The 27,279-nt window shown below is 45.8% G+C and overlaps 1 protein-coding gene and 1 long non-coding RNA gene across 9 annotated transcripts in view; one reads left to right on the top strand and one right to left on the bottom strand.

The window, feature by feature from the left end:
• LOC310903799 (uncharacterized protein) overlaps positions 1–27,279 on the top strand; it is a gene marked incomplete at its 3' end in the record, with an annotated part of 144,054 nt that overhangs the window by 12,534 nt on the left and 104,241 nt on the right. For 3 of the 8 annotated variants that reach the window (XR_014587812.1, XR_014587813.1, XR_014587814.1), the window contains one exon: positions 1,585–4,600. The exons of the other annotated variants lie outside the window; for them this stretch is intronic. Of the gene's footprint in view, positions 1–1,584; positions 4,601–27,279 lie in introns of those variants that run through there. 8 annotated transcript variants of the gene reach the window in all.
• On the bottom strand, positions 13,477–21,934 carry LOC310903800. The gene is made up of 2 exons (XR_014587815.1): positions 19,970–21,934; positions 13,477–15,495 (listed from the first exon to the last, which is right to left on the bottom strand). It is a non-coding gene; the product is annotated as an uncharacterized lncRNA (long non-coding RNA).

Here is a 27,279-nt window from a genome sequence, read left to right as displayed (position 1 = left end):
TCAGCTCAGGCTGGAGCATCACCTTAGCCTGCCCAGGGCATGTGGCCCTGCTGCAGAGGTTTGGGGAACTGTCCCAAGGGATGTATGAGGCTCCCTGCACAGTGCCTTTGGCATTTCTGATGTCTCTGACATGCAGGGAAGCAGAGGACTCAGTGGCTGGGCTTTAGGTGAGCCCAGGCACCTGGACTGTAAAAATGCAGGGGTACTGTTTGAGGTAGAAATGACACCAGCATGGGCAAGGAGGGAGTAGCATGTCCCCCTCGTGTTGACTTTGCGAAGTGATGGGAAATGGCTGTGGGACTGTGCTCTCTTAACAGCAGTGTGTGTTAATCCAATGCAACCTATGGCTGAGGAGGGACGGGCCCAGGACCCAGCCACACCTGAGCTCCAGCCTGCTGGTGTGATGGTGGAGCTCTGGGAGTGCAGCAGAGCTCGAGAGGAAGTGCAGCTGTGGGAAAATGGTCATTACATGGTGTGCTCCTTGTACTGTGTCATACCAGATGCACACAAAGTCCCTGAGTCAGAAGACTTCCTTGGGCTGTGTCTGGAGGCTCACTCTGCCTGGGAGTGACTGGTCAGAGCTGTGGGTGTTTTAGAATCCCAGGAACGTGGCCGTGCTTTTTAAAGATGCACACCAGACCCAGGCTGTGCTTGTTGCCTGAGTTAAACTCAGCCTGCCAGCCAGCCTGTCAGCCAAGTCACAGGCAGGGCAGAGAGTGCTGCTCAGCAGCACCAGGGCCCAGCAGCATGCCAACGAGGCCAGTGCTTTGGAGCAGACAACCTGCAGCATCTTGTGTGATGCAGCTGCTTGTCTGCAGCGGGAAGAGGGACTTCTGCACTCAAAAGTAGCAACATGTTGGCTTGGGTGAATATCTGTGTTGATGGAAGAAGCTGCACTATGAAGAAGCTGCACTGAAAAGACATGGCAGTGAAGACAAATCCCCTGAAAGGAGCTGTGCATGTTTTCTTGAGAGCAGTCTGCTCTGTGCAGCACTTCTGGGGGTACATCAATGCAGCCAGGCTGAGTGTCTGCAGGTTTAGCATGGGCTTCGTTCCCCTGGTGAGGAAAAAGGGGCTGTGTGGTTTCCCTCACCCAAGCTAGCTTGGGTAACACCACACTGCTTCTCAGGGTACAGAATGGATGTCGTTGAGCTGGGGCTGGGCTGTAGTGACTGCTAGCAGCAATCACAGGGCACGCAGCATTCAGTGCTCTGGCATCCTGGTCTGAGCTGCTGTGAACTTTGAGCTCGTGAACCCACAGCTGTCTTCAGTGGGCTTGTTTACTGGCTGGAGCAAAGAAGTGCTCCAGGCAAACAGGAACTCTCTGGGTGTCTCAGCCTTTTGGGTGCTGAAAGAGTTCTGGGACTTGATTAGATCTGGTTTACCTATTAAAAGAACACTTATTTCTGGCTTTTCTTGAAGGAAGCTTGGGCTTTCAGGAAGATGTTGCCTAAGGATGTCTGTGCCCAATTAGAGTAATGACAATTGGGATTTATTCCAGAGACTGTTTGTAAAGCACTGAGCAGACTGTGTCTCTTGGTGATCCTATTTTTGTTTTTCCTTTTTTTTTTTTTTCCCTTCCAGTTAGCAAGGCAGTCTATGGAAATTATTTGAGACAGATACTCTTTAAATCCTGGCATTGAGCAAGCTTTGATATACCCTGTGAGGAAACCCAAGAATCCACACTTCGGGGAAGACATTGCTGCTATTATACAGGAAGACACCTATTTTAAGTGTAACAGAGAAATTCACCAGCCTGCATAGGGAACTGGAAGAGAGAACAAATGCATTTCTTTCCCAGGAATGAAAATGTGCACACTTACATTTCTGGCACAACTGTGGACAGAGCACAGAGGAATGTGAGGACAGCGCTAAGCTCCAGCTGGCTGCCTTGGTGTGTTAAACCAGGAGTTTGTGCTGCCCCTCCAGTTTGGATCCATGTATCCTCTTGGAGCCAGCTTTGTCACATGAAGTTTGTTTATAAATTTAAAGCCCAATGGACTGATGTAGTCAGGCTTTTAAATCTATAAGCCCTGGATGTATTCCCAAGCCTGAGATATATTGTTTACACTGGGCTGTCTGGAAGTACAAATGCATCCAAGGCTATGAGCAAGAAAAATAGCACCTTCTGCTACAGCCTCCTAACTACTCTGTGTCTGGTTAGCAGCAGGAACAGGATGCAGCTGGATGCAGAGCAAGTGTGAGAGGTTGAGAGCTGGGAATGGGAGCAGTTGGCTCCAAGAGGAGTGGAAGTCCCCAGCCAGTGCTTGGTGAAGCCTCCGGACAGGTGTGACCTGAGGCTTGCTCATCTTTGAAACTCTGTGCAGGAAACTGTTAGCAAAATATTGCAAAAGTGCTCAGTCTGCAACACAGCCTTTCTCTCTGGGAGTCACCAGTCCTGGGCCTTCTCAGAATAGTGGGGATAGAAAGCTATTTCAGTTCTGTAGATGCTCAGGGAGAGGATGTCCTCTTCTGCCACTGAAATCTGTGGGTGCCCCAGGACACTGCATGATGGGCAGTTTCTTACTATGGCTCCGGGGAAGGCTGCGAGCTGCTTGCCAGTGTCAGAGCCCTCTGGTTCCTGTAGAGCAGGTCTGTTACCTGATGTCGTTCCCCAGATTGAATTGCTTTGTGTGTGTGGTCAGCCAGAAAATTCCTGAAGTCCCATCCTTTTTTCAGATTCGCATCTGTCCTTCCTTTTGAGCTTTCTTCTCGTAAACATCTGTGTGCAGTACATCAGCCTCTGGTTTGTTCCTGTATGACTCAGCTGGATGCAATTCCAGCTTGTGATGAAGGCAAAGCCAGCGAGGTGGAGATGGAACATGAAGAGCAAAGAGGGACCATCTAAGAGCACAATGAAGAGCCAAAGAAGGGAAATAAATATGCAGTGCCCTGCCAGAGACTTATTTTCTTATTCCCAGTTGAGAAGATTTTTCAGTAACTGCTGAAGCAAGCTGGTGCAATGGTAACCAGGGTCACATTCGACCACAACAGTGTCTGCGGTTAACGATGGCTCATTGGTGCCTACAGTTACTGCTCATAGCCATGGCTTCTGCTTGGCTTTTTATTCATGACTGATTTCCTGTATTTTGCTTGGGGTCCTATCTGATTACATGCTCTGTTCCGTGATATTTGTTCTAACTTTTGGACTGCTGCCAGTTGAGCTGTTTTTGCGCTGTGCTGTTGCCTTTGTCCAGCTTCTTCCCAACAAGCAAAAATTCTTGGAAGATGCAGTGTGCTTGTTGCAGCCAGGCAGAACCTGTTCCTTTGGCCTGGCCCTGTCACTGCCATGGTGACAGTCTTGTTGGAGATGGTGGGAGAGGACTTGGACATCACCCAGACTCACAGTGACTTGCAGTTAAGCCTGGTCTTGTCATTTGGAAGTGAGGTGACCTCCATGCGGAGATGAAGATGACAAAGGGAAATACTTCTCAGAGGGTTAAGATAAGATCAAGAGGTGGAAGTGGGAGAGCTTGTGCGTGCCAGCTGACCTTGTGAGACCTTCCCAACCATGTTAACAGAAGCTGTGTGACTCCAGCCCCCTAGCTTGGGGTAACACTAAGCCCTGACAAGGCGTGTTTTGTGTCACAGTGAAATTACGGTGTCAGAGCCAGCCAGGGGTGTGAAAACCTTAATAATACTACTTGAGAAAGATGAGTCAACCTTCAGCACTCAGCGTCCTGCACTGGGGGTGGCTCTGACATTTCTGAAACATGATGCTGAACGAGTCTGGATGTGCTTCTATTTGAAGGCAGTTGCTTATTTGTTTGACAGCAAATAATCCTTCAATGACTCTTCTGTTGGCAAGCTTGGAATCTTATTTCTTGTCCCAGAAAATCTTGCTGTAAGTGAGCACCAGCTGGAAATCCTTGAAAGCCAAATACTATAGCTGTTTCTTTGCTGGTCTGATGGATTCACTCTTACACTTCAAGCAGTTCTTTCAGTGCCTAAAAATGCTCTGTTAAGTGCAGGAGTCCTCTGAGCATCCTTCTTCAAGCAAGCTCAGAGCTGTAGCCTTTTCCCACCTTATGAGCTGTTTGACTGGCTCTGATGTGGTTTGTGGTTACATGTAACATCACTCATGTGGCCCTCATGTGCTTTTGATTTCAGCATCACTAGTGAGTGCACTTTCACGTGCAAGTGTGAGCCTTGCTCAGGAGAAGTGTGTAAGTACTACGGAGAGGCGCTGAGAGTCACCTTCCCCAGTCTGACCTCCAGGTCCCTTCATCGGAGGTGCAGGCACGTGGTCTCTTGCTGCTGCTGCTGTGCAGCCCCAGGGGACGCCTTGCCAGGCACAGTCCTTGCGCTCAGCTGCTGCAAAGTTCAGTAGCTATGAGTATGCCAGCGTGGGATGAAATTCCCCAGGGCTAGATGGTATCTACAAGGGAGTGAGAAGTTAGTCTCATTCCTGGCTTGCCAAATTACAATGCCTCCATTGACACTATGATGCAACGCTTGGGGTGTTGGTCTCTTGAAAAATTCAGAGTCTGGGTGTTACCCTGCCACAATGTGTGGGCTTTGAAGACGTTTGTTCTGCCAGTGCCCATGCTGTGTGTGTTAGGCAAATAAAGAGCAGACACTGGTGTCCTGGGCTGTCAAATGAGCCATGATATGCTGATGGCAAAGAGGGTGGGCATGGTGCTGCTGTTGGAACATGGTGTTGAGTCAGTAAATTTTCTGCTAAAAGATGACAAAGCAAATGGCAGAAAGTAATCTTAGCAGAAGCACTGGTTTCTCTAATTGAGATCTGGGAACAGGTCTGTCAGAGCATGGGTTCAAGTGGGTGCTGATGTACTTTGGAGCTATTGCACTGTTGGTGGTCCAAACCCTCTGGTAGCTAAGGCAGATGCAGGTTGGCCTGTTATATTGGGCTCTACTAGAGGGGAACTAATCCAGAGAGAGCAGGGGCAGCTAGCTGCAAGACTAGCTCAGCTTCTTCTGGGAAGTCCTTGTTAACTGCAGCTCGGTGTTCTGATTTGACTGATACAAAGAGGAAGCTGGTAGATGGGATTTTTTTTTTTTTGGACTGTATTCCTATCATCCTCGGCCTGGGGATATGTAGTAGCAAACAAAGGTGAAGCAGTTTGCTAGACTGCTGCAAACTGGGTAGAAGAATGAAAAGGGTGGAACGAAGGCATGAAGCTCACTTGAGCAAAGGGAGGTGAGCTCTTGTGCTCTGTAAAGCCATCACGACTTATCCCACAGGGCAATGCTCCTTAGTCTCTGCTAACTAGACATTGTGAGGACCCGACTTCAGTGCTTCTGCAGAAAAATATGAATCCCAGGCCCAGGAGTGGCATTTCTCTGGGCTTAGTAGGGTGATAATTAAACATGTGATACAGCTGATGAACCAAGATGCTGTTCAAGGAACAAGATACTTAAGAATGGGAACTGGTGCACAGAAGGGTCCTGTTAGCACACACAGAGTAACTTACAGTAACTGTGTATGTATGCCTTCTTAACTGTATCTTCACCTCTCTGCTTGAATGTTGTTGGGCTTAATGCAGTAAATTAGGAAACCAGCCAAACCACAAAGAATAGTGCTCAAAAAGGCCTGACCCCATTAATCAGCGAAGCAAAGGTTTCCCCCCTCCTCTGCTGAACCATTTCATAGTCAGGGACATGGCACACTGTGTTTCACAGCTCGTTGCCTGGTGTTGGGAGTGCTAATGGATGTGCGGGGCGCTAAAGTGGTAGTGAGAGGGTACCCTAGATGAGAAGGTGACTCTGCTCCAAAATGGCACCCAAGGAAAATAAAACTGCTCAGTGATAGGTACAAGCAGAAGAAATCGTGCAGCTAAATATAAGTAGAAACTGGTGGTTGAAGTCACCCAGAAATGAGACTCCATCTGAGAAGAGCTCTCTTATAACAGGGATGCAATTAAAGCTCTTTTTAGAAAGGTGAGTTTTTTACTTTGTACAGAGCTTGAGAGATTTCCCTTAAAACCTCTTGTCTTGGAGTTTTGTCTCTCTTAATTCCTTGGTACTTCTACTTCACTTCTGTCCCAAATGGTGTGAGGCTATGCTGTCCCTTGGAGAGGAGGTAATGCTAGCAGGAAAACCCAGTATCCTCTGGTTTGTTTTGCATCTGCAAGCATCATTACAAGTCTTCTTAGTGCAAAAGCTCTTCTGCAGAGGAAGTGACATTCTTATTCTTTTCCTCCTGCCACTGAGTTCATCATCCTCAGCTGCCTACTTTAAAGGTGGTTGGGAAGCCATGCAAGCCATCTTTGTTGCATATTAACAATGGACTCCAGATAGGTGCTACTCAGCTTGCTGAGTTTTTTCTACAGAGTTTTCATGTCATTTACTTTGGGTATATCATGCATTCATGAGGGCCTTAGGAATAGATATTTCAATATTGTGTTTGTTCTCGCCACATGGGTGCACTATACTCATGCTGGCAGATGTGATTTGGAAGTGTGGAGAACTTCTCATGCCTATAGATCACACTTCAGGTCTGAGTCTTCTAGGATGCAGGCCCAAGCAATATCCAGATCCACCTCTCAGATGGCGCCCGGCTCACTTCCTTTCATTCTGTTGTGCAGTGATGCATTTGACTTCCAATATCAAAGCCTGGCAGTGCTGTGCAGCTGTCTGAGAAAGGTCACCGAAAGCCAGAAGAGTTTCACAAAAAACATAGATGAAAAGTTGACTCAGATTCGCTGAAGAGAACTAAACCCTTCTCTTTTTCTTTTAGAATTATCTGTTTTTTGTGAAACTCACTGGTTTGCTGTGACCTTTATCTTTTACCCAGACATAATAGGCTTTGTTTTTGCATTCACGTGGGGAAGGATTTTAATACAGAGTTCACATCCTGTGCTGCAGGTTGGATTGAGACTTGGTTGGTCCCATCACTAACAACTCTTGTTGTCAGCCTCAGCATCTGCCAGTGCCTCTGAGTGGAAGGATTGTAGCTGGCAGTGATGGGGGATGCTTCAATCCAGCATCTGACTCTGGCAGCCTAGAAATATCAATTCCTGCCTGGATGGCTTCAGACCTTGCAAGGCTGTGCCTGTGCTCCAGGGGTTGTATCCTGAATCCTCCCTTTCCTCAGTGCAGTGTGATGCTGGGGGGGACTTGTGTGATTTGGTGCTGTTGGGCCAAAATTTTCTTGCCCACTGTTGACTGATAAAGATCCTAGGAGATAAACAAGAGCGCTGTGTGAATGGTGGTGCCCAAGGCCTTTTATCAGCCTGGGCTGAAATTAGAGATTTTGCTGACATTGAGCTACAGCAGTAGTCAGTTATGCTGTTAGTGTGGCTACTTTTCTTTTGAGACAGTTTATTTTTCCTGTGTGTAGCCAAGTAGGTAAAATAGAAGTTTGGTATCTGATGAGGTGCCCAGAAAGTGCCTGTGTAGAATAGAGAGCAAGATAAGGTGGTGATGCCCTAGATGTCTTTTGGGAGGGCTGGTAGTTGATGCACCAGGTCATAATCTCAGGTGACTTTAGGACGCTATTAATAGCCTGTCAGGCACAACATCTTGCTTTGAAACCAGCCGCTACTGGCTGTGGCAGCTGATGGCCCCTATGTGGGTTGGTGGTTCCCGCAGACACCACTGAAACCGATGCTCTTGTCTTGCTGCTGCCATCTCTAGAGAGAGGATGCGGAGCAGGGTGGAGCCCAGTGACACTGCACTGTGGATAGGAGGAAAGAAGCTGTTTAGCTGGATTCTTTTCCTAATGCATCTGCTTTCCCTTTTGAGAAGTTCCATGAGTCACACGTGGCTAAGTTCATAACAAAGCAAGAAGCTTTTATAGGGTGAAATTCCCTGGCCACCAGCAAGAGATGTCCCAGTGCTGCAGGGGGGGCAATGGTAGGGGTCCTTGTGTCTGCCCAGGCAGTGTGACTTTTAAGGAGAAGTGAATTTAAGTGTTGGTTTCAGAGCAGACTGTCCACAACCTTCTTTCTTGCTGCAAAGTGATCAGAAGAGGCATCTCATTTTAGGGTTTTGTGGGTGGGTGATGGCTGGAGATAAGGCGGTTCCCCAGCAGCAGTCATATTGGCCCAGCAGGCTCGTTCCCATGGGGCTTGCTAGCTCTTTGACTATGGTGATAGCCTAGACTTCTGAAACACTATTACAGCTCCAAACCCATTGTCCTCGTGTTGTAACCATTCCCATCTCTCCAGGGAGGCCTTGCCTCTGTCCCCTCCTGTGGGAAGTAGATGGGAGTTGCTGTGCCTCTCCATAGCTATCTAAAAGGAAAGGAGCTTGTCTAAGGCATAGGCATCTCTTCGCCATCAGCAGAGAGATGAATGCTTCAGGGATGGTCTGAGCATTACTTGCCAGAGCACACCCTAGGCAATCTGCGTGGTGTGATTGGGTGCGTCAAGTCTAAATGAGTGAGAACATCCAACTTCAATTTCTGTAGCTTTGAAATCAGAGGGGAAGTTGTGAAGAGGCTCCTATTTGTGGAAATAAGAATTTGGGAGCCTCTAGTAATATTTTCAGAAGGCTATAAGAAAAGTATGGCCTACATTCCCAAATAAATCCAAAGAAGAGTCTTTAAAATGTGCTTTCTGTCTCATTTGCAATTACAGAAACTGAAACTGGGCTTCTGAATCATTTTGAAGGCTGTTGGGAAGTTGGCTGTTAGGTATCTAGAATGTTTATTTGGAAGTTTCCCTAGCTGGATTACTGTCTGTGTCATGTCTTTCCCTTTTGTCAAAGCAGGGAAGTCATTCTCAGGGCACATGCTGATTGCAATAATACAACACTAGCTTTTTCAGTCAGTTGATCAGATAAGAGGTACAATTTCTGTGGGTTGAAACAGGGACCATGTGTATGTAAACAGAAGAAAGTTGCCCTGATTCAATTAAAACTGTGATTAAAAGCTTTGGCCATCAAACTGGGGCAGATCCTGCAGAGGAACCCTCAGGATTTGGGTAGACAATTTAAGGTGGCTTTAGGTGAAGTGGCTGTGCCTGCTGAGCAGTAGGAAGTGTGTGTGCATGTCTGCTAGTCTTCCTTGATCATGCATGAACTGCATCTGAGTTCAGGCCAGTCATGCTTTTTCCCTGTTGATGCATAAACACACTTGTGCCTGTGATGATTCACAAATACTTGCAGAGGTTTGTACTGTCAGACTAACTCAATCTGATATGTCAACTTCACCCTGTTAGGAGTCTGTTAGAGTTGACTAGAAATAAGCGATACCTTAATGAGAATGAGCAACTACAAGAGTGTTCGCCCCTCTGCAGCTTAAATAGTTGAAGCTCACAATTTAAATCTGACTAGCACAACTTGCTCCGTCCTTTTACTCAACTGGACATCATTCAGCATGTGAGTTGTAGATAGGAATTTTTCTCCATTTTAGGAGGGATGGGGATTGCTGGAAGAATTGCAAGGTGCATTAGGAATTGCTGTACTGGGAGACAACCAAAAATACCAAGATCAGAGATATTGGGGTGGCTGAAGGTGAGGAGTACTCAACCTTATCTACAACTTCCATGAATTGCCCTTGATCAAAAAGTCAGTGCTGGTTAACAAAATACGCTTTGGACAGAAGTTATGAGGCAACTTCAGCATGGAAGGATCAGAACTATCATACCAGGAATACTGAGACCTGAATAGTAGAAATGAGCTGAAACAATCAGCAATACAGGGTGCTCAGTGACTAATAACAAAAATGTATTCTTAAGCAGGGGCCTCATCAGTTAGAAAATACTGAGAAGGAGAAAGATGTCAGTATACTGGTTGATCACAGGATGACTATGAACCATCAGTGTGATGTTCTTGTGAAAAAGGAAAATTTAGTGTGAAGATGCACCAGGTGAGTTGTGATGACCCCTGGTCCCCTCTGGGACACAGGCACTGGAACAGATGTAAATAATGCTGTGGATGTCCAAGGACACTGGGCATTTCAGTGCAATCTCGTGTAACAAAGGAAGCCCAGCAAAAAATCTTCAAGAATGCTGAACAAAATGAAAGGATTGAGTGATTTGTAAGGGACAGGAGTCTAAACCGAAGAGTAGTGCTGTCAGAAGAAGAAAAATGTTTGTCATTATTTCTTACATGTTGGTTGCAAATGAGGAAGTTTCTAACCATTAGGGTCTAGAATATCATCCTGCTAGAAACAGAAGCACCAAGAAATCTAGCCTTTCCCTAAAATGACATGCTAGACGGGACTAAAGGACCGGCCCCTAATAGCACAGCATGGTCTGTTAGCTGGTTCACCCAGTTCAGTGCTCCCAGACAAGCTGTTGGTTAAGCTGCTGCAAGTTTTGTAGATAGTTTGCTAACACAAGGTTAATGAGTGTAAGCTAGTTTGCTGAAAATGCATAGAAGTGGGCTTTTGTAACTCCTTTTTTAACTACAGAATTTCCAGAGATTTAGAGAAAGCTGTTTTGAGTTGTGTGCTCACAAGCCCCAAGTATGCTGAGCTGAATTAAACCAAGGTAGATCAGGGGAACACTGATTTCAAGAAAGTGCCCCTGCACATGCTCAAACTGATTTTTAACGACGCGATTTGAAAGCCTGTTACTAGATGACAGAGCTGTGATTTCTCTGTTGGTAAGGGTTATGATGGAGGAAGCCATAGATGCTCAAAGAATTCTTGGCGAGGTGGGGCAATTAACCATTAGAGATATTTGGAAAGCAGAGGTGTGGGTTAGTCATCACTGTGTGCTGGAAGCCATCTGTAGCTGCTGCACCCTTTTTCTGAACAGATGCCACTGCAGCCCTGCTCCAAGAGAAAACCTAGGTCATTACCATCAGATGCAAATTGCTCTTATGCAAAGATTTTGTCCACTGATTTGTCATTATGAACTTCAGATACTTTTTGTTTGTATTTCTACCCTCCATCCATCAGTGGTTTCAATTCTGTATTTTAAGTGATCTAATTTAAGTAGAAAGAGTCATATCTGCAGGAGGGCAAATCTTTATCCTTGTAGTCAGAAGGAGCTTGGGTGGTTTTGAGTCAACAGGATCAAAAAAGGAGCAAGCAGCCCTAGGAAAGCTAAATTTAACAGTGCTGCCTTGTGAGGCACGTTCTGCCCTGTTACTGTGCAGACCTTGGGGATTTCGCTTCCTCCCAGTGCTGTGCTCCAGCAGCTTGGCCCTGGCAGGACACCACAAGACACAGCGAGGGTGCAGCTCACCCAACTACAGCCAGAGTACAGCATCCTCAGGTTGCAATTGCCCTGCTTTCATGTGCAAATCTGGGGGGTTTGCTTGCTGTCACCTGAAATCCTGAGTGCCTCCATGGTCTACTTGGCTAAATTGTGAGCTGAAGAGGGGCTGTACTGGATCAGAGCAGGGCCTGAAGCAGATGACCATGGCAGAGTGTAGGTCTCTGCAGTTCCCTCAGTGATTTACTTTCTTTTACCCTTTTGCAGCTTTTCCTTTAGTCTTTGAATGTTCGTTATGATGTGTGCGGGCCCAGCCTCAACCGAGCTAAGCATGTTCCTGTTAAGGAAGTATCTCTTCTTACCCAGTTAATGCCTGCTGTAGGACTGGTCTAAGCAGATCTCTGGTTAGTGGCTTTGTAGTGCTCAGGAAATGGATCAGCAGCTTGCCCCATTTGTGCAGCACCTGGAACTTCTGGTGATCTGGGAGTTTCAGAATGAGAGACCCAAGCACTTTTCCAGCACACCAGGTCCGAGCAGTGCGCCATTTGTGCTGTCCAGATCACTGATGCTTCTTGCAGCCTTCTGAGAAAGGAGCATCTTGTTCCTATCAGCACTGTATTGCCTAACTTGTTCTTCTACCACTACTGGTCCCAGAAATGGATACCAGAGGCTTTAGGTCATCTCCACTAATGCTCCTGAGACAGCTGAACCTGTTACAGATCAGAAGGAATTAGAAATGGTGGGAATTTCCTGTTTTAAAAATCTCTAGCAATATGGAGTTAGAGGGAGGGACTGTCCAATTCTGCTTGTATATTTTTAAGATTGCAGCCCAAAGAACTTGTCATATGGTATTAGCTGGTGTCTAGCAGGCTGTCCCTTAGCAAACCCAGTATTTCTTGTGATGGTCACTTTTCCTTTGTTTCCTGCTTGTTCTGGGAAGTGCTATGAACTCCCTGGTAGCAGTATGTTCTCATACTGCTGCTTTCTGCTGAGTTAATTTTCCATAGGTGCCTTTTCAGCCCCATGTAGTTCTCCTCAAGCGCTCCCTAGAAACAGTACGGTGTACAGATCAAAAAGCCAGGGGGTCCTGATGAGGCAGGACTGATGTCCCCATCTTCTTCTTTGCTGGGGGCAATTTGGGCTGCAAACGGAGCTCCCTGAGTGGATTTCCTTGGCTCACTTCCTCCCATGCTGATGTATCACCAGGTGCAAAGTGAAGGGGAAGCTGCTGGAGCAGGCTGGGAGCAGTTTATCCCTGTCCTTGTTTTTTAATGGACATGAAAAGCTGTGGGTGTCCAGACCTGGCTTCTCTTTGTGGTAAAGTGGTACTGTTGTTTGAAGAACCTGGAAACTACTGTTCTGAACATCACTGGAAGGAAATGAGCTGGTTTTGTGCTTTAGCAGCAGGGGATATTTCTTGCCTGGAGCCATGCAGGCATGTTGGGGCTCAGTGGTGGATAGGTCACACAGAAATATCTTATAAGCAGAAATCCCCCTCTGGAGAAGTTAAACTTCATGGGCTTTATTCTTCTCTCAGTTGCACCCTCCTTTCTGCAATGTAACTTCGTTTAGTTCCTTGGAGTTATTCTAACCCACCTCAATGTGAGTAAAACCAGGAGGAACTCTTTTATTTTCAGACGCAGCTTTATGCATGTAGCAACTGCCAAATATCAGGCTTACACCTAAAGCCACTGATTTTAAAAGAACCACTGGAAAGTTTAGGATTTCACTTTGACTCATGCTAGTTTTCTTTTTATGGGAAAATCATGAAGACTCCCCTTTCTTGATTCAGTTTTGACCCAACCAGAGCTGGGATAGCCCCTTTGGTGGATCAGTGTGTATGAATTTCATAGGAACTTAAACAGATGCCAAGGAGAGATAGTTAACTCAATAGCATGTCTGTTTTTTTTTCACCTCAGGAGAACCTCTATAAGCTAAAATTAACATTAGACCTTGAGTTTTCACCTTCCAGGTACTGAAATGACCCAGACACCTGACTTATAATATTAAGAATGAAATTCTAGTAAGAATTCATATGTTAATGTTTGTCTGAAAACTGAGTGCAAGGAAGTCTTTGGGGTCAGAAAAAAAGTTGATATTTATACAGTAAAGTCTAAACAGGTCAGATTTCCTTTAGCGAAAGAGTATGCATTGCTCAGGGTTTCACCCATGTAGTAAAGCAGAGGGTATTTTTATCGCTGCCAGTCAAACAGCAACAAGTTACAGATAAATTGGCAATACAACATGATAAACTTATCATGGTATGAAACCATGGGCTCTGCTCAAACAGTACCACTAACAAATTCCTCGTGACTTGATGTGGTCTAGCTATTAGAGTTGAAGGAATTGAAATAGGTACGACTATATTAAACCCAGAAACATTGAAACTTAGCCTTTATCAGAAGGTAATTAAACAGTCATCTTTATTTACAGTAAGCCTTCTTTGTTTTCTCTTCTGCCAAGGGAAAAGACTACTTGGAGTATCAGCACTTGCTTATGTAAGCAGAGGGTAGATGGGTATCTTATCTGGAAATAATAACTGCCAACTTCAGCTGGGTAATTCTGGTTAAGGAGGAGGTCTGGGCCAGCAATGTTGAGGGCTTTTGACACATGAGCCTGTGAGTAACTGCAGCGCCTTGTGGGGTTGCCACCAAAACATCTCATGGCTCTCTTAGCTTGAGCTGGCACTGGAAGTCATTTTAACCCGTGTTCTGTGCTGAGAAATGAAGCTGTGAGCCCAGATGCCTCTTTGTGTCTGCTTCTGTGAGAAGAGTAACTTCTTCACCTTCCCCAGCGTCGTGCTTTGTGCTTGAGAGCTGGCCCTTGCTACCTGGGCTTGGCAGAGCTCTGTTGGGCTGCTCACCTTTGGCATCGTATAAAGAGGCTGCAACACTAAGAGGAGAGAAACCTGGCTGCAAGCGCATCAAACACCCTCTCCATGCCTCATTCCATGGGATCTGAGCAGCGCCACTCCTGAGAAGAGGGGGCTTGTGCCTGAGGAAAGACCTGTGCTGCCAATGTCTGCCCTGAGCAGTACTGACACAGGGTGTCTCTTTCTGAGGTTCTTCTGTGGTCACCCACAGTCACCTGTCTTGCAGCTGAGGTGTCCTTACAGGACAGCTTCCACTAGACCAAAATCATAGTTAAGAAATCCAAAAACAATGCCTTAGCATGCAGCCCGGTCTTGTGTCCAAACCCAATGTGGAGAATAGATATATTTGTTTTGAACCAGTCATTCCAGAGTCTGCAATGGTATTTGTTGTCCTCCCACAAGAGCTCTCTTGAGCTTTGGCTGTGGGAATAACTGCTGTCAGAGCCAGCTCATCCAGCCCTTTTTGGTCTCATTCACGGCATAATTGGCACCTCTTCTTCCAGTGTGTTGCAGAGCTCCCTGAGGGGTGGCGCTGGACCTTTGGCAACAGGATCCCTTCTCCCTTGAGCAGTGGAGGAGGAGATCTTCTGGTGCCAACATGAAATGATTCTGGAGATGTTTATGGCCTGTTGTTGACCTAAGCTTGCAACTGGTGAGACATGCAGACTTCCTCTCAGTGATGGTGGAAAAGCAACACATGAAAAATAGCCTATGGCAGTTGTGCAAAGGAAAAAAGCTCTAGTCTCCTCTCATGGATGTGATGTCCTTTCTTTGACTTCTTGCCCATTAAATACATGACTTTCAATCCCTGCCAGTTCATTTCTGCATCTTATCAATTATTGGTTAATAAGGCCATCACCTGGTAGGAAACCTTGGCTCAGATTTCCCAGCCTGTGGGTTATCTTGTGGGCAAGACTTCCAAAAGTTGTCCCTGACAGGTGCATTACTTACTTGTGCCACCTCCTGAGGGATGTGAGACCTGGCAGCTCTGCTGCCAGGCAGCTTGCAGAGTCTAGCTGCTTTTCCAATTTACCTGTTTTTTTGTCATTATCTTTTATCTACACAGTTGTATCTCTATTAAGTGACGTGCATTAAATTATCTGGAAATCGTGGGAGGCTACTTGCTTTCTTTGTAGGCATAGACCCATGGCCCTCTCCATGGGTGCTGGTGCAGCTCCAGTGAGAGCTGAGGCTCTGGCTCACCCCTCCTCATCCTCTCAAGCTGGGGGACATCCAGCTGCCTGCCAGATGTGTGCTTCCATGTGGCAGAGCTGCACCTGCGTCCCACTGCTGCTCTGCATCTGGCTTGTCCTGCACACTGCTGACCAGAGAAAGGTGCTAAAGTGGTGGTGTTCTGGCACCGCTTGCAGGGTTTCCAGCGCTCTGTGTAGGCGTGTGCTCTGTGTAGACAGGCTCTTCCCTGCTCCCTGTGTGATTAGGGAAAATGCGTGGTGTCTGTCCATGGTGTTGTGATTCAGGATATAAAAGCCTTTGACTCTTGAAGTCGTCATGTGAGAAAAATCTCAAATAATTTTCTTCAGACAAGAACCCCTATAATAATTAAGAAAAACAATAAAAATCACAAACTAATAAGGATTCTTCTGGTGGGGATTAAATACCCTCCTCTCTTTTTCTCCTGCTTCCAGAGAGTGTTCCCTGGAAACACTCCAATTCTGTGTAATTCAATCCCTTTTACTCATTAATTCATTAAGAATTCCTCTAAGGAGAAGTTAAAGGTTTACAATAGATAGTTTTAACAGTTTTAATGTTAAAAGTCTTTGTTAATGCAGTCTCTCAGGGTTAACTGATGCTTTTACCCAGGTGTGAGTCCACCCTTTCTCAGCTGGTCTTACTGTTGTCTCAGTAGTCAGGAGCACTTGGAACAGTTCGTCGCACTAAGGTTGCAGTTTCAATTCTCTCCATGTTTGCATCAGATCCCAATTTCCTGCTCGGAATGGATGGATCAGGACTTCCAAGGGTGGGGTTTGAGCTAATGATGCACAGGTCCTGAGAGATGACAAAGAGGATGACAGCCTGAGTATATAGTTCTTAAGAAAAGCATCTTTTGTCTCGAATTAAGGTAATTCATTCCCTTTGTCCATGTACAGCAATCCAAATAATATTTCATATGGTGAAACTTCCACATCTTTCTTGGTGCAATTTGAATTCGGAGAAGTGCCAAAGGTAAGCACTTTGTTTGGGGAAGCTGAGTTTCCAGAACTTAGTCAATTGCTTCCTTACTGTCTGATCCTCTCCACCCTTCCAGAAGAGGAGGGACGCCAAGGAGTGTGAAATTTCCACTTAATTCCTGGAGTCCACATTAGCCCTTGCAATATTTCTGACATAAAGTGATTTCTTTGATCAGAGTCAATATTTTCAACAATTCCGTACCTGGGAGTTATTTGTTCTAGAATTACTTTAGTTACTATGTTCACAGTAGCAGATACTGAAGGGAAAGCTTCCACCCACCCTGACAAATGGATCTACTAAGACTAATGAGTATTTAAATCTACCTACTCTAAGGAATTCTGTAAAATCTACCTGTACATTTTGGAAGCGTTGAATTCCTGGTTCTCGCCCCCTTTGAGCTGACTGCAGATAATTTTCCTATTTACCTTTTGACATACTACACAACTCCTATGTACTTGTTCAGCCAGAATATATATATATTCCTACACATGCATATTTCCAAAGCACTGCATCACACATTGCTTAAATTCCCCAGTGACCCTCTCGATGTAAAACAGTTAATATTTGCCTCATTAGTACTTTATTCAGCATTTCTCTCCCATCAGGGAGTATCTGTTTTCCTTTGGACTTCGTGACTCCTAATTCCTTAAAAACCTCTTTCTGTTAAAACTTTTCAGTTCTTTTTAGTTGTGGGTAGGGGTAGCTCAACAATTCCCTGAATCCCCTCTGGATTTGTTCTTCGTTCCTCCTCAGACACTAGATGCCCTAAATATTTGACTTCTCTTTCTACAAACTTTAATTTATTTTCCAATACTTTCAAGCCCTGTTTTCTCAGAAAGTCGAACAGCTTGTTAGTGTCTTCCTTCACAACTGTTTTTTCCTGCCCTGACAATAAAAGATCATCCACATATTGTAACAGTAACACCTCCTTTGGAGGTTGAAATTACTCCAAAATTTGTCCTAGAACTTGCCCAAATAAATTAGTGGCCCTGTAAACCCCTGAGGTAAAATTATCCATCTGTATTGCTGCTTCTGCCCCATTTCAGGGTCTTTCTACTCAAAAGCAAGTATATCTTTGCTCTCAGGGTCTGAGAGCACCCCATTAATAATACTGTTATTCCAGCCTAACAATTTATTATTTGAATGCCCCATTTCATTATCAAATCCTTTCCCAACAAGTTAGTCTCTGCCTCAGGTGCACACAATAATTGCCCAGTGATCATTCTATCCCTAGTCTCAGCTTGGTGTGCCCAGAAAGTAGTACTGTTATCCCAGTCCCTTCTACCCCCATCACATTTAGGGTTTTATTAGTTAATTTAAGCCTTGATACTTTACAGGCCAGTAATGACCTAGCTGCCTCAGTGTGCTGGGTTCACATGGCAGAAGGTTCTGGTAGTGGGGGGCTGCAGTGCTAGCCGCTGTGAGAAGAATCCAGCAGCTGCCCCATGTCAGATAAGGGCCCGTTTCAGCCAGCTCCAAAGGGGCCCACTGCTGCCCAGAGCCAAGCCATGAGCAATGCAGTTTAAATCTCTAGGAGAGCACATCCAAGAAAAGATTAAAAAAAAAACAAAAACAACAACAACAACAACAACAAAAACAAAAACAAAAAAAAAACCTGCTGCACAACAGCAGCTGGGAGAGTGGAGTGAGGAGTGAGAAACCTCCCTGCAGACACCAAGGTCAGTGCAGAGGAGGGTGAGTGCAGTGCAGAGGTGCTCCAGGTCCTGGAGCCAAAGCCCCCCTGCGGCCCACAGGGTGGCCCCTGGTGGGGAAGGCAGACCCCCCCCCGCAGCCCATGGTGTACCACAGTGGAGCAGATTTCTGTGCTGCAGCCCATTTAGGAACAGCCCAGGAAGGTCAGTACCCCATGAGAGGGACCCCACACCAGAGCAGCTCCCAAAGAGCCCGTTTTTCGCTGTCCGTGGAGAAACCCACACAGGACCAGCCCAGGAAGGTCGGCACCCCACAACAGAGCAGGGGGGAGGGTGATCATGAAGGAGCAGTGGAAACGAAGCACCATGGGCTGACTGCAGCCCCCACTCCCGGCCCCCCCTCCATGCCACTCAGGGCAGGGAAGAGGTGGAAGAGAGTGGATGGGAGAAGGTGCCCCCAGCTTGTTTATTTGTTTCTCACCGCTATGGCCTGTCAGCAATAGGTAATAAATTTTATTAATCTTCCTATGCTAAGTCTGTTTTGCCTGTAACGATAATTGTAGAGTGATCCCCATTGAGGTACGCTTTTTCATTTATCAGGGAATTAGCTTTCTGAGAAGCCCTGACTCCCCTATTCTGAATTTATAATAGCAATCTCTTCTCCTTCTTCCGCTCTGGATACTCCTATTTGAAGTGGCTGGCCTGGCCACACTTAAAACATCTTCTCAAAGCCTGTCCCTGCTAGGATTTAGGCTGCAACACAGGTAGCTTTCCTTGTCTGCTATTCCTCAGTCTCTCTTCCTCTCCTTTCCATCCTGGGCCCTTTATCTCCCCCTCTGCCTCACTACCCCGTGCGCTGTGAATAAATACCATTTGTTTCGCTATCTGCTTTTCCTTCTCATCTCCCCTCCTGGCATACACCTTCATACTACCCACACTGTTCACTTCATCCTCCCACCTTCTGCAGCTTTTTCTGCATATCTGGCTAGGCTTTAATGGCAAAACGGACTTTAAAGGGCCCATGGGCTACCGGGTCCTCAGGATTCATCCCCAAGTACTTTCTGATTGTGACCCCAAGTCTCTCATAGGATTTCTATGTTGTGGGTTGTTATTATCGCAGTTAGATAAGTGGATATTGCTGCTCTATCAGAATTACTCTCGGTCCGGGGGTGTGTGTTAGTTCTTTCCCATTCTTGCATAGCTGCATGGTAAATCATTCCCCTCCTAAACGTTCTTCTCCAGTGAATAACATACTCAAGATTGACATTTCCCCCCCAGGAATACAAATGAGGCCTTAAAAAGGGATTTGACTGTTCTGCTAGGCCCTCAATTAAAGACTTCCATTTCCTTCTTAAAACTCCTAACCTCTCTGCTGGTAAGGGGGGAGTGGCGTCGGCCCTGCACGGCCCGAGGCCCCACCAGGACCCCCCCCCGGCTCCACTCCTGCAGCTCCGTGTTCCCCGGTGCGACTTCTCCAGGGACAGCATCAATTGCAGTCCCTGTCTCCCCTCCTGGAGCAGCTGCCGCTGCCTCCGGTGCAATGTTAGGATTATAGGGAGCATAACTTGATTCCTTCTCTGAAAACAGAACCTTATTGTTGACATATAAATTTCAAGCCTGAATTTTCATCAGACACGTATTTGAACCAAAATACTGAAGTTCCTTTTATTAGCTTTTTAGGCCAGACAATTACACAATATCAAACCATTTTATAATTATATATTTTAAAATCGTTTTCCCTAGTTTTTGGGTTGTTTTTCCAAATCCTTATCATTTTTTCCAAAGGGCTATCTTTAGGCACAATCCCAGGGTCTCCAACCCCACCCTGCTGACTCTTGGAACCCTTAATCCCCAGCTCTTACTGGTGTGCTGCTGTGGACTTTACCACCCAGAGGGTACCACACGCCTTCACCTAGGATTAGGACAGAGGTGGGGTGTACTGCCGAGCACCTCACTTCACCGTGCTTGGGGTACTGTACACCTAAGGGCCCAAACCCCCGAGACTCTCTTTCGCTTCGTTCCTTTCCAGCCGAGGGGACTTTGTTCGTCCCCTTGCGGGACTACAGAACCTCGCGGATCGGGACTCCACACTCGCTTCGCACTATAAGTGCGTCTCATTCACACTCCACACAAGAGTCTCCCTGAACCCAACCCGAGGCAAGATATGGTAAAGTTTCCCTTACCTCGGTCTGTGCATGGCTTCCCGGTCCAGGTTATCAGCAGTAATCCCTGTGCCTGTTCCCGATCCGGGCTGAACTATCTCTGAGCTGTGTCTGTGTATGTCAGTGCTGGCCTCCTTTCTCCCCAGAGCTTCGCAGAGCCTGTCTTCAGATTAACAGTCTCGGTCCTTTGTCAGCCGTACCAAGACAACCCACCACCCCTGACGGGACCGCTGAAATCAGCGGGGTGCACCTTCCTGTCTGTGGTGGCAAGAAATCTTCAGCAGGTGACAAGATCCCAGATGAGTCCCCAGATTGGAAGAAAAATCTCAAATAATTTTCTTCAGACAGGATCTTCTGTGAAGCTATTTTATTCGCAATTGCAATGGCGGGCGTCCTGTCAATTAGGAGCGCACTTCAGTAAACAAATCATAACCTTTTATTCCCTATTACCCGACACCTGATCACCTCCCCTATTTCCTCATTGGCTGAGTACTACAGGTTCACAGGCTACTTGACGCTCCTCTATACCATATATGTACAATTTTCCTTTTTTTCAACCCTTTAATTTCTCCTTTCTTATGTTTTGAGAACTTGTGATCTTTGTTTTACTGTTCTCACACTGCTTATCCTGGTTTTCTCAAGCTTCAACCTTATTTTGGAACAGTGAGGCCTTCTACTGTCCACTTATCTACTTAGCATGTCTCCTTGTTATGACTACACAACTACCTCGGAATACAGAAAATTAGTTCTCTACTGCAAAAACACAACTTAGTTTCTCACAGGCAGAGGTCAATCTCCTGTATAGCCAGAGCAAATATTTCCTGCAGTCATCTCTTCTGTTCTAGCCAGTGGAGATGCTGGAGCTCCTGGTGTGATGGTGCTTGATCATGCTGCCATTCTCCAAAGTGATTTGGGGCTGCGTGTAGGTTGGGCAGAACAGAGCCCAAAGCAATGCCTTGAAAAGTTGTGGTAACCACAAGTGACACACTGATGGTTTTCCCAAAATCAACTCATAAGGCACCTTTAAACCTAGATTAGCTTCTGATTTGATCTATAGCAAGATGTAAATATGCCAAATGACTTTTCAATTTAGACAGTCTTCTCCTTCTGGCTTCTTCCAGTTTACTGCCTTTGTTAAAAGTGCTCATGTTTTAGCTTCCTTCTGCAACATATTCAGTTTCCTCTATACAACTTCAATCCTCTTTTTAGTTGGTTTCTCATTGAAAACAAAACCAGCTGCGGTAATTGTATTGCTGTTCCTCTGGGATTTCCTCAGTAGTTCCTAAAACAATGCTGATTAGTGTGTAATGTTATCTTGGGCTGTATTACATGGAAGAGAGAACGTTACTTATGAATGAAATCCAAAGCATTTTCCTACACTACAGCATCAGAAAAGGGAGTGCTGTGTTCTTTAGAACTCAAACTCTTGTATTCACTTTCATATGAAATTTCCTAAGAAAGTCAAATTGTTTTGTTGTTTTTAATTTGCCAGTATCCTTCAGGCATGTTCTGCTGCTCCAGTGCTGTGCTGCTTATTAGGGCTCTGGACTTGCTGGCGGTGCTCCAGCCTAAACATACATGAACTCTGCTACTTGTCAAAACTGCTACCCTCTGTTGCTAATGCTGGTTATGGTGAAATATACTCCTGGACTCCAGTATGCCCCCAGACAGCTCTGCATGTTGCTCATTCTACCTGTTGGGATTTCTTCCTAGTGCCTCATAAGAGAACTCATCTTCTTACCAAGGCACCTCTGTACAGAAATTTTTTCCATCTTCTGTCCTATATGGGTGAGGAGGCCCTGGGTCTCTCTAGCTTCCACTTTTCATTTGCAGCCCAAGCAACACAGAGACCTTGGGAGGATGAGCAGCAGGTCCAGAGTTTCCATGCAAAGAAGCAGACCTCAAAAGGGCTGTGAGCTTTGTCTGATCCCTAGCACCAGCACAAGGGATGTGCACCATTGTGTCCTCCATCCCCTCCTTCCCAAAAGCTGCCAATCCTTGACTACAAATCGGCTGCAAATCCCTTGAAGCACACAAGTGAGCTTGTCAGTTGTATGATGATAGTTATGTAGTCAGTACTTCTTAGTGCAGCTTGACTGTGAGCAGGAAGTATCACAAGTGAGCTAGGAATAGTAGATGTTTCCCCAGAAGTGGGGATCCCCAGAAGCACTGGAGCCAATATTGGATGCTCTCAGCTGGCGCCCCAGGATAAGCAGGAGGATGTGCTCACTGCTCAACTGCTCCCTGTCTTTTTGTGGGTCTTCCTTAACAGGAGAGATTCACAAGCACTAGCAGAGATGTGACTGGAAAAGTACAGGATGTCAGGGTGCTGAGATCTGCCTGGGACAGGGTTAGACTTTGCTCCTCCTAGAGACATTGTCATGAGTTGGGTATCTGTACCATTGTCATTTTTGTTGGTAGAAGTCTCTCCTTCCAGGTGTGGGTCAAGAAGCAGTGTACATGGTGTCAGACCACTGGCAAAAGAGGAATTGTGTAATTAGGAATAGATTAGATTAAAAAAAATAAATAGCTCCAAGACTGACAGTCCTCAGCTCTGCAAGTCAGCAAACTTTGCTGAGGTTCCTTCTATATATTTTTACCTTTATATGTTCCTCCAGAAGAATCCATGTCTTACCTCTGTCAGAAACAGGATATTGGACTAGACAGAGTAGCTGCCCTGGATGAAGAACACCGTTTATGTAAAAGTTGAGAGCAATGTGTTGGACAGTGACATTATGTGGACAGCTTCGAAGAAAAGTCTTGGCTTACTGAGAGACGTCTGACCACCATGACCTGCTACCTCCTTTCCTCTGGAGGAGCTTGGTACAGTGACCCAGGAAATGCTAGCAAAGGTTACACAAGCGTTGCCTACAAAGGTGGATGGAAAATCAAGACAGACTAAGGTCTCCAGGGAAATTTGAAAAAGAGGTGGTCTCCCCACTCCCTGCCCTCCTTCCATGCATCAAGCTTGGAGCATGAGCACTGGGATCCAGAAAAAGAGCATCTCAGAGGAGAGGAACTGAGTAGAGCTGAGCATGTGTTCAGACTAAGCCAGGAGATCTCTTTTAGCAAGGCAATGACAGCTGCTGCCTGTTAATAGGCATTGCCTGTTAATCAGCCTACAACTGTTTTAATGTTTTAGGTTTTGCAGAGTGCTTTCAGCATTAGTTTGAGAGGATTCCTTGTAGAGCTCAGTTGTTTTCTGTTCCTTGTCTTTGTGCTTGGATTACACAAGCTATATGTGGGCAGAGTTAGAGGAAGAAGGAAGGAAAAGGAAGCCTCACAAAGTTTTTGTGGTTTTACCCACAAGAGAAGGCAGATTTCCCCTATTTGCATGCTGTCCTGCTCTCTCTGGGATAATAACTGCTCTCTCAGGGAACAATGGTGCTTATTCCTTGGTTCTCTGAACCTGTGCTATAATTTATCAGCTCTTGGGAAGTAGGGTTGGTGTGCCTGTTATCTTTTATGGCTTAAGGAGGATGTGGTCATCTTGCCGTGGGATGTTTATAGGAAAAGGTGCAAGACTTATCAGGAATGCATGATTAAACTGGTAATCTAACTGCCTCATTTATATAGAGTTAACATGTTAAGATCTAACTCGTGGAGGTTCAGAAGTTCTTAACCCAATGAATCCTGATTTACTTTCCTGTTAGGATCATCCTAAACAATAGTTTCTTGCTAAAACTAAGATATGTGGAAGGATGACCTGTACATGTACCCTAATCCTGATAATTCTTCTGAAGCACTCAGTGCTACTTACTGCTAGAGGCACACTTCTCGCTTCAACTGCCCTTTACTGTTTGATCTTGTGTAGCTCTTCTTACACACATCCACGGTGATGAACAGTGTATAGCTGTTTGCAAACACTTCTTCTCCCCTTTCTATTAGGAGACCGCAATGCAGAAAGATGACTGCTCTGCCTGTCGTGATGGCCAAGACAACAAAGTAGATCCTCACTGCAATAGCACAAGTGTGCAGGGAGATGTACTTACATGTTCCATTCCCAGCTGTGGTCTTGCATGGGGTGCTTTGCTCAGTCCTGCACTTCCAAGTGCTGTATTTGGTGTTTAACTCTGCTGCTCAGTTTGAAGGTAGCTTCAAGGGAATTCTTTGCCCTCTGAGTGGACTCCTATTACTTGGACTACTTCGGTCAAAGTGAAATCAGGATGATGAGATTTTCTGCTGGACAGACACGTGCAAATTACAGGATCTCTGGCTGTCTCACAAAGCTGGGTGGAGCAGCATAGGGAGTCAAGGAAGCTAAATGTCGGATGAAAAGTTATATGCCAGGGTGAAATCTCTACTTTGCAAGGGCTAGAAAGCACAGCTGTGCTCTTAGATTTTAGCCAAAAGGTCTGTTTGCTACCTCTGATGTCGGTGGAGGGTGGTGTGTAGCTTTATCTGCTCTCTGGAGTATCGTCTGACTCACACCAGCAATTTGTGTTTGTAACGTGTGTAATATGAATTTGCATTTCCAATATGGAGCCCAAAGTAGGCTTCATTTTTTTGCATCTTTTCTGTTCAACTTATTGCCCAGCATTTCTACCTGACCAGGGACATCTATAGTTGTCAAGTTGCAGACGAAAAAAGCTGGTGGTGATAAAGTTGCTGTTGAAGTACACACAGCTGTGCTAATTTGCTCTACAGAGGATCTGATCTTTTATTAGTGGAATTTTGATGATTTGACCTTGTGCTCATGTTGAGTCTTCCTGTACACTTGCAGTGCAGAAAGTATCTGACTCAAATTCTTCTGTGATGGCTGTTTGCTTCTTCCCAGCCCTCCCACCCGCTGTAGAATGCTACTTTCTTGAGGCTGTAGGAATGAATTAAGGAATTCCACTGGGAGCTGGGAAATCTTTGCTCTGCCCACCGCTGAACTGAAGGACTTGGGGCATGCCACTTAGTTGATCTCTTGGACACCATCACATTTGTCTGCTTTACGTGGATGTGGGTACTTTATGGAAGCAGTTAGTTACTGTTACAAGCTCACAGAAGGTGTTGACAAATATGGTTCCTTGGAAGGAGATGTGTCAAAATATCATTCTGTATCCATATAGGATGTTGAACATTAAACCAGAATTATACAGCCACCTTATAATGCTAAGTGTCACATTGCTGTGGTGTTGGTTGCTTTCTGCTGTCTTCCACCTGTGTTTCCTTCCTTTCTTAATGTTCCTACCTTATATATTTCTGGCTTCTTAATAAATTTAGGGTTTGAAAGGAAACAATTTTTTGGCTTTTCTGATGTGACGTTCTTCCACTGCTAAGGTGTGATGCCTGTTGGTACTTGCAGTGTGTTATTCCACTACTCAAATTGCTGGTGAAATATTCCAGGACAGTCTACGTAAGCAGAGCTTGAACAGTAGGTGCAATTTATTTTTTTTTCTCTTTGGCACCCTTGAATTTTAGAGAAATTTTTGTTACGGAAAGGTGCGGTCCTTTTGCAGTGCAGGTCAGATGGTTCAACTTGCATAGGGGAAACATAGTGAGATCTCTTAGGCATAGACCACTTGTTGTTTGCCTCATCCAAGGTAGGTCAGTGCTTGCTTTTGGTAAGAATATCTGGGAAATCGCGTTCCCAGAGGATGGTCCTGGTGGTGTCTCCTTCTTGTTGGAGAATGCAGTCTTTCACTAAATAAGGCAGGTATGATTCATGCTATAAAAATAGAAGGTATTGGAGAGGCTGCAAAAAAATCTACTCTCCTCCCACGGAAAATATGAATGTTTAAATATGCTATTTTTATCTTGCACTGGGAATAAACAATCCCAGTACTATTTGTGGAATCAGGATGTCAACAGAATTACTTGAAAACTGCCTAGTTACTTCTCTTTGCACTTAAGGAAAATGTCAGCATGTTGCGACATCCTAGCTGGAGCCTTCTCTCTTAATTTGCTTTAGCATGCTCTAATAGATGGGGTGTATGGGGATTGATATTTGGGAGCCATGCAGTCCCTGTGATGTCACGTGCTGGTGCCACTGGAGACGAGGCTGTGCTGAAGTCAGGGAGAATTTGTCCGGTACAAAGCCCTGCTCATAGAGGTGGGCAGGTGAGTAAGGCACTTAGATGGCAGCTCTGGTGTTTCACCAAAGCCTTTCAAGTTGATGCAGCTGAGTAGTAAACTGACCTAAAGTAAAAGTACTTCAAGAAACTGGCATGTGTCTACCTTGGAGAACCTAACCAGGAATATGGCATTTCCATTTTCTAGAAAGAAGAATTCTGAAGCCAAAACTTTTTTTTTCCCCTAGTGGAAATGAGGCATTTTACACACGTCCCAGGAAAAATGTTCCCCAAGGGAACAGTTCCTAAGGCTCAGCCTGCGTTACCTAGAGGAGGTGGAAGAGAGAACCTGAGAAGGGGATAACTTGCGCAGAGTAACATTGCCCATTTGCTTGAGTCCTGGCAAAATGCATCGGGCGGATAAAGGCCTCTGAATGAGCTGCCCTCTACTTCAACTGCATGGTCCACACTGACTGTGGTTAACAGATGGGAGGGAAACACAAAACCTTTTCCTGCCTCCGGGTGGAAGGAAGAACCTGCTGCTTGGGAAGTCTCTGAGCATGAACGGACGGATTGGTGCTGTCTGTCTGGAGGTGCACTGACAGAGCAGCTCATCACTCAAGCTAATTTTGGAAGGTTGCATTGGGATGATTAGAGACAGTTCTAGGAAGGAAAGCCATCTGAGCAGGAGCATGGTGCATGTACTGGCACTAGGGGAGATACTGATATGTGAAGTAACTGCCTGTATTTCCAAGGGCTCATAATAATGTCATCAGGATCATAGAGTGAGGGTGGGTGTGAAGCATTTATTCCTTGCTTAATCTATTCCTGAACAGGGAGTCAGAGTCTTCAAGAAAAAAGAGAAAAAGAAAAAACATGGACTGAACACCGTCATGGTGGTAATAGGAAGGAAATCACCCTTTGGGGTGGTAACTGTGTGTCCTCTGTAGGGAAGCACTGACATCCCCAGGCAATGTCAGATGCTCTGTCCCACTGCCCGTATACCCAATGTGACCGTTTGTCTGGTTGCTGTACAGGAGAGGCAGAGATGGGGATGGAAGGAAACCCCCCTCTCCCTGTGGTGTGACCCAGCATTATTTCCAGGGTTGTGTGAAATGCGAACATTGTCAGCCCCTGCTGAGTAATATGCAGAGTGCCACTCGAGTTTCTAGAGCCAGTAGTCAAGGACCACAGCAGGGACCACACTACACATATTTGTCTGAGCTCACCACAGGACTGGGAAACTGGAATTTCCCCTTGTGCGTTTTGCTGAGGGGGTGAGAGAGCCCCACCAGGGCTAAAGCAAGGCAGCCAGCCCACCTCACTCTACCA

The sequence above is a fragment of the Anser anser genome (assembly GCF_964211835.1).
Source record: "Anser anser genome assembly, chromosome: 8".
NCBI lineage: Eukaryota > Metazoa > Chordata > Aves > Anseriformes > Anatidae > Anser > Anser anser.
This window is presented reverse-complemented; position numbering and strand designations above follow the sequence as displayed.